Consider the following 6,048-nt stretch of genomic DNA (forward strand, 5'->3'; position numbering starts at 1 on the left):
CCAGGGGCAGGCAGCCGCTGTTCTCCCTGACAGGCATTGGGCGGCTGCCTTTTTATGGCCACGTCTCTGACTCTTTTCGAGGGTTGCCAGGTGGGTTCAACAAAAATACCCCACACACTTGCTATCACATCACAATCTACATTACATCTGACTTAGGAAATACTGGACATTTATATGTTCTCCATTTGTTTTCTGAACAGAAAACTCCAATACTGGACTGTCTGGTTCAAAACCCAACACCAGGCAACCCTAGCTCTGGCAGTTACTGTAAGGCAGGCCCTGTCTCCCACTTGATGAGCATCCTTTGGCCAGCCCTGCTCTGCACCTTCTCTAGCACTCAAAATGCTCCATGATGCTGCTGCTGCCCCTAGGGGAGTCCCATGTGTATCTTCTTTCCCCACCTGGATTCCTGCTCCTGTGCCCCACTAGCCTGTTGCAGGCTGCGAAGGGACAGATTTGTGTTAGAAAGTGCAAAGGGAGGGATATGTTAGCTGGACCAGGGAAGATGCTGGTCTGGTGAAGATGAGCTACACCAATGGGAGAGATCCTTCCCCTTGGCATGCTAAACCATCCCCATTTAGCACAGTAGCTATGTTGGCAGGAGAATCTTGTCCAGTGCTGTACAGCTGTAGTACTTAGTGTAATTATGTTACTGGGGAGAGTGGGGGGAGGGACTTAGACATACACCTGAGTGACAAAAATTATGCTGCTGTAACCTGGAGTGTAGACAAGCCCCTAGACAAGCAAAGGAGCAATGCAATTGAAGGTTCATGGCTATGCAGGGCTAGTTGTCTCAATGAAAAGATGGGTACAGCATTGTAACTCTGTCCAGTCCAGGATGTCAGAGAGTTAAGTGGTGAAAAAGTATTTTTTTTGTTGTTGTCTAGCTTCTGTTGGTGAGAGACACGAGCTTCTGAGCTACACAGAACTTTTCCTGAGGGCTGGGAAAGGGATTCCCAACATCATAGCGAAATGCAAAGCGGGAGAGATTGTTTGGCATAAGTAGCACAGACATATGGCAAATGGGCGTTCAAGATATAGTCCTGCTAAGACTGCAGCAAGTATTCTAGGCCATGGAACAGGAGCACCATTTAGGCAGGATGGGGGGCTCTAGCCTCCCCTGAAGTTTGAACCCCTTATTTTTGAACCCATGAATTGCATACTTAAGGGCTACTTACAGCACATGCCCCAGAAGCAGCTCTTAAGTGCAGCAGAGCTTCTGGGGCATGGCTTATCATTAAATTAATTGAAGGATCATTAGATCATAAAAGCATCATCAGGTACTCCACTTAAAATAAAGAAAACAAAGGGAAGGAATAACTGGTGAGAATGGAGAAGGTTAAATATTGATATGCTCCAGGGATCTGTATTGGGACCAGGACAGTTCAAATTATTCATAAATGATAGGGATAAACAGGTGGCAAATTTGCAAATGATATAAAATTACTCAAAATAGTTAAATTCAAAGCTGACTGCAAAGAGCTACAAAGGGATCTCACAAAAGTGGATGATTGGGCAACAGTAGCAGGTGGAATTCAATGCTGATAAATACAAAGTAATCCAGGAAAATATCCCAACTATACATATAAAATGATGGGGTCTAAATTAGCTGTTACCACTCAAGAAAGAGATGTTGGAATCATTGTAGATAGTTTCACTTTGCAGCAGCAAACAAAAAAAGCTAACCAAATATTAGGAATAATTTAAAAAAGGAATAGATTTGACAGAAATTGCATATTGCCTCTTTATAAATTCATGGTACACCCATATCTTGAATACTGCAGGCAGTTCTGATTACCCCATCCAAAAACAAACAAAAAACAAACAAACAAAAGGGCTGTGTCTACATTGGCATCCCTTTCTGGAAAAGGGATGCTAATGTAGACTTCGAATTGCAAATTCCGCGAGGGATTTAAATATCCCCTGCGGCATTTGCATTTACATGGCTGCTGCTTTTTTCCGGCTTGGGGATAAGCCGGAGAAAAGCGCCAGTCTAGACGTGATTCTCCAGAAAATAAGCCCTTTGAAGTAGGAATAAGAGATCCTCCGGAAAAGGGCTTATTTTCCGGAGAATCACGTCTAGACTGGCGCTTTTCTCCGGCTTATCCCCAAGCCAGAAAAAAGCGGCAGCCATGTAAATGCAAATGCCGCGGGGGATATTTAAATCCCCCGCAGAATTTGCAATTGCAACCCGTCTCATTAGCATCCCTTTTCTGGAAAGGGATGCCAATGTAGACGTAGCCAAGATGTTTTGGATTTGGAAAAGGTACAGAGAAGGGCAACAGAAATTATTGGGGGTAAGGAACAGCTTCCATATGAGAAATTGAAAAAAACCAAACCCTAGGATGCATAAGCTTGGAAAATAGATGAGTGAAGGCTGGAGAGAATATGTTAGAGATCTATATAATCATGAATAGTGTGAACATTTTTCTCCTTTACATAACACAAGAAGATCACCCTAATGAAATTTATAGCAGCAGATTTAAAAGAAACAAAAACATATTTCTTTATGGTCAACCTGTGGAACAGTTTGCCAAGGATAATGGAAAAGACCAAACTAAACAGGGTTCCAATAGGATCCAAGTAAGTTCAAAGATAGATCCATCAATGGCTGTTACCCAGGATGGGCAGAGAGTGTCCCTAACATCTTGTTTGTCAGAAACTGTGAAAGGGTGAAAGAATGGATCCACTTGGTGATTGTCTGTTCTGTTCATTCTTTCTGAAGCACCTAGCATCGACCACTATTAGAATACAGGATACTGGAATAGATGGAACATTGGTCTGATCCAGTATCTATTCTGATGTTCTTATATAGGGCTCATCTAGACTACGGGGAACGGTCGAAAGAAGATTCTTCCTATCGCACTTTTGAAAGAGCTTTTGAAAGTGAAAGTAGTTAAGACACGGCTTTTTCAGCAAACCCCTCCCCCCTTTTGTCAAAAAGCTGCTCTTCCTCAAAAAAGGAGGTTTACATGGCTTTTCAACAAAGGGTGGGGGGATTTGCCGAAAAATCTGAGCCTTGACTAATTTCACTTTTGAAAGCTCTGCTTTCAAAAGTGTGATCGGAAGAAGATATGCAAATTCCTGCATATCTTCTTTCGACCATTCCCTGTAGTCTAGATGAACCCATAGAGACTAAATATATCTGCCTCCTGCTGTAACCCACTAGACCCCACTTCCCTCCTAGAGCTGAGCTAGAACCCAGGAGTTATGATGAAGTCTCTGTCTCTGCAGCATTAGTAACAAAGTAAGAATATACATTAAAATTTTAAACTTAACCAATGTCTTTCAAGTGACTTGCCACAAGATGTCAGAACATTTTAATATTGGAGCTGAATGGATCCAATATACATTTAATGTTTTTTTCCATAGGAATTACATTACATACAATGTTCCTGTCAGCCAATTGCTATGTTACCTGCAAAAAATTAGAGTTTTCAGGTGCTTCAGAAGCTCCTGGAAAGAGATGATATGTGTGTGGTGAGGGGGGGGGGGAGGGAGACAGGTTTGGTCTCCCTCCCCTTTCCCCCGAGTTGGTGCTTGGCTTGTACTAAGCATGATCAGTTACACTGCTGAAGCCACTGCTCTCACTTCTGCCCCTCCCCCCCACTTCCATGGCATGCACAAAAAATCTGCACTGGCACCCTGCCAGGGAATGTGGCTGAGGGGAGAATGTGATGTTACCAGATTAAAATATGACCATATAGATCGCTGTTACAAATGTTCTTATATATTTGCAACAAATCTTGTACAAAGTTTGCCAAGTGAGGTGTCTATGAAACAATTATGATCAACTGGTTATGGTTATGTCATTTGTATTCATGTGTCACTTTTGTATTTGAAATTATGAGTGGTGCAGGTACACAAGTACAAGGCTATGTACTTGTATTTCAAATGTTTACTTCTGAGAGCCACCAACAGGGCATTTGGCCAACATGTTGTGAAGGGACTATTCAAGTTGAATAAAAGTACTTGACTGATAATGAGCCTGGGAAGGTGCTAATTCACATCTGAGGAGCCTTCCTGTGAATGTTCAAGTTAGCATGGGAGCAATGGCTTCTACTTGTAAAGAACTGAATCATGCATGGATATGTGATTTTCCTATATGACTCTAAACACCATCTTGTTGCTGTACTTTTCCATTGCAAGAACATTGGTATTCCCTCCACATGGCAGAAGGTATAAAAAGCACTCTAAACACCTCCCTTTTGTCTTCAGTCCTGCTTCTCACCTCTGGAGAATTTTTTGCTACATACTGAGGCTCTGAACAAAGGACTGAATGACTATCCAAGCTGTGGAAGTACTCCAGAGACTAAATTTAAGCCAGCAATTTATTCCATTGCTGATACAAGCCTGAACCAAGAACTTTGCAATTGCTGCATGTATGTGATTCCTTTAACTATTTTAATTCTGATTTCTTTCTTTCTGATAAATAAATCTTTACATTTTAGATGCTAAAGCAAGAATGGGCACTCTAGGCTAGTGAGTGGGCATGGCCCTCCTTTAGCTCAGTGGGCCACAAGATTGTCATAACCAAGATGGTCTCCCAGGATAGGGTAATTTTGCTAACTGCTGGTAGATGACTTATCCCTTCACCTTGTCATTTCCTTCTCACATGACAAAGAACAGTAATACCCAAAGTCTGGAGATGCAAACAATTCAATGTATATTGGGGTTAGCTTCTAGTTTATTGGGGTTAGCTACTATATATATTAATATTTTCAGGTATACCTTAACTAATCATTCTACTGAAATTCAACTAACTAATCCTAACTCATTGTAATTATCTAACCAATTATATCCCACCACCTTAGTTGGTTTATACCTAACAAAATTAATTATAAAGGAGACAGAAATAAAGAACCATACGGAGACCTTTCTGATAAACAATAGAGAGATGGGGAGCATAATGATGAAGCAATAAACAAATGAGGATTTCACAACCACAACTATTGGTGAGTGTGTCCTTGCCAGACAGAAAACTATCATTCTAAAAGTTTCTAGGCTCTTCCCTTTATCTGGAGGCCATAGATTGGATGGCTTTTCTATCAGCCCCCAAATTGTTGGAATGTGCCTTATTTCAATATGGATAATTAGTAATGAAACGTTCTTACTGGTTTGGGATGTGCAGAAGTGTTAAACTTGTAGAAACTTGTAGCAGAATCTTGTTAGAGGGATAAGACAACACGATACATTTGTTGTGAAGGCAGAATTCATTTACCATCCCTAGCTACTAAAATGATCCCCCATACATACAACTATTCACACAGTTGTACAGATGGGCTGTGTCTACACTGGCACCCTTTTCCATAAAAGGGATGCTAATGAGACACTTCGGAATTTCAAATTCCACGGAGGATTTAAATATCCCCCGCAGCATTTGCATGAACATGGCTGCCGCTTTTTTCCGGCTCAGGGTTTTGCCGGAGAAAAGCGCCAGTCTAGATGGGATCTTGTGGAAAATAAGCCCTTTTCCAGAAGATCCCTTATTCCTACTTGAAAGTTTCTAGGCTTGAAAGAAGGAATAAGGGATCTTCCGGAAAAGGGCTTATTTTCCGCAAGATCCTGTCTAGACTGGCGCTTTTCTCCAGCAAAACCCCGAGCCGGAAAAAAGCAGCAGCCATGTTCATGCAAATGCCGCGGGGGATATTTAAATCCCCCGCAGCATTTGCAATTCTGACTGGTCTCATTAGCATCCCTTTTCCGGAAAGGGGTGCCAATGTAGACACAGCCATGGGATGTAATTACCATCCTCAGTTGCTCATGCTGTTCCACTGGCCAGGTGGTCTAGACAAGAGAAAGGAAGCTGGGTGATATCAATGCACACTGATGCTCCTGGAGGATGATTGTACAACTGAAAGACCTAATTCTATAGTTTTGCACCCATCTTTTACATGCTTTTTAGTCCACAGAGCCTGTCCTGTCCTACTGCCCCAGGAGTCATTAGTTAATGGCAGATGGGACTTTGTCTCTCTTTCTAGGGTGGGTTCTTTTGCAGGGCTCGCCTGCATTGTTCTTTGGCCATCAAGACTGGCTTCATGGACACGC

This window comes from Pelodiscus sinensis, chromosome 7 (genome assembly GCF_052426305.1).
Source record: "Pelodiscus sinensis isolate ZL-2025 chromosome 7, ASM5242630v1, whole genome shotgun sequence".
Lineage (NCBI taxonomy): Eukaryota > Metazoa > Chordata > Testudines > Trionychidae > Pelodiscus > Pelodiscus sinensis.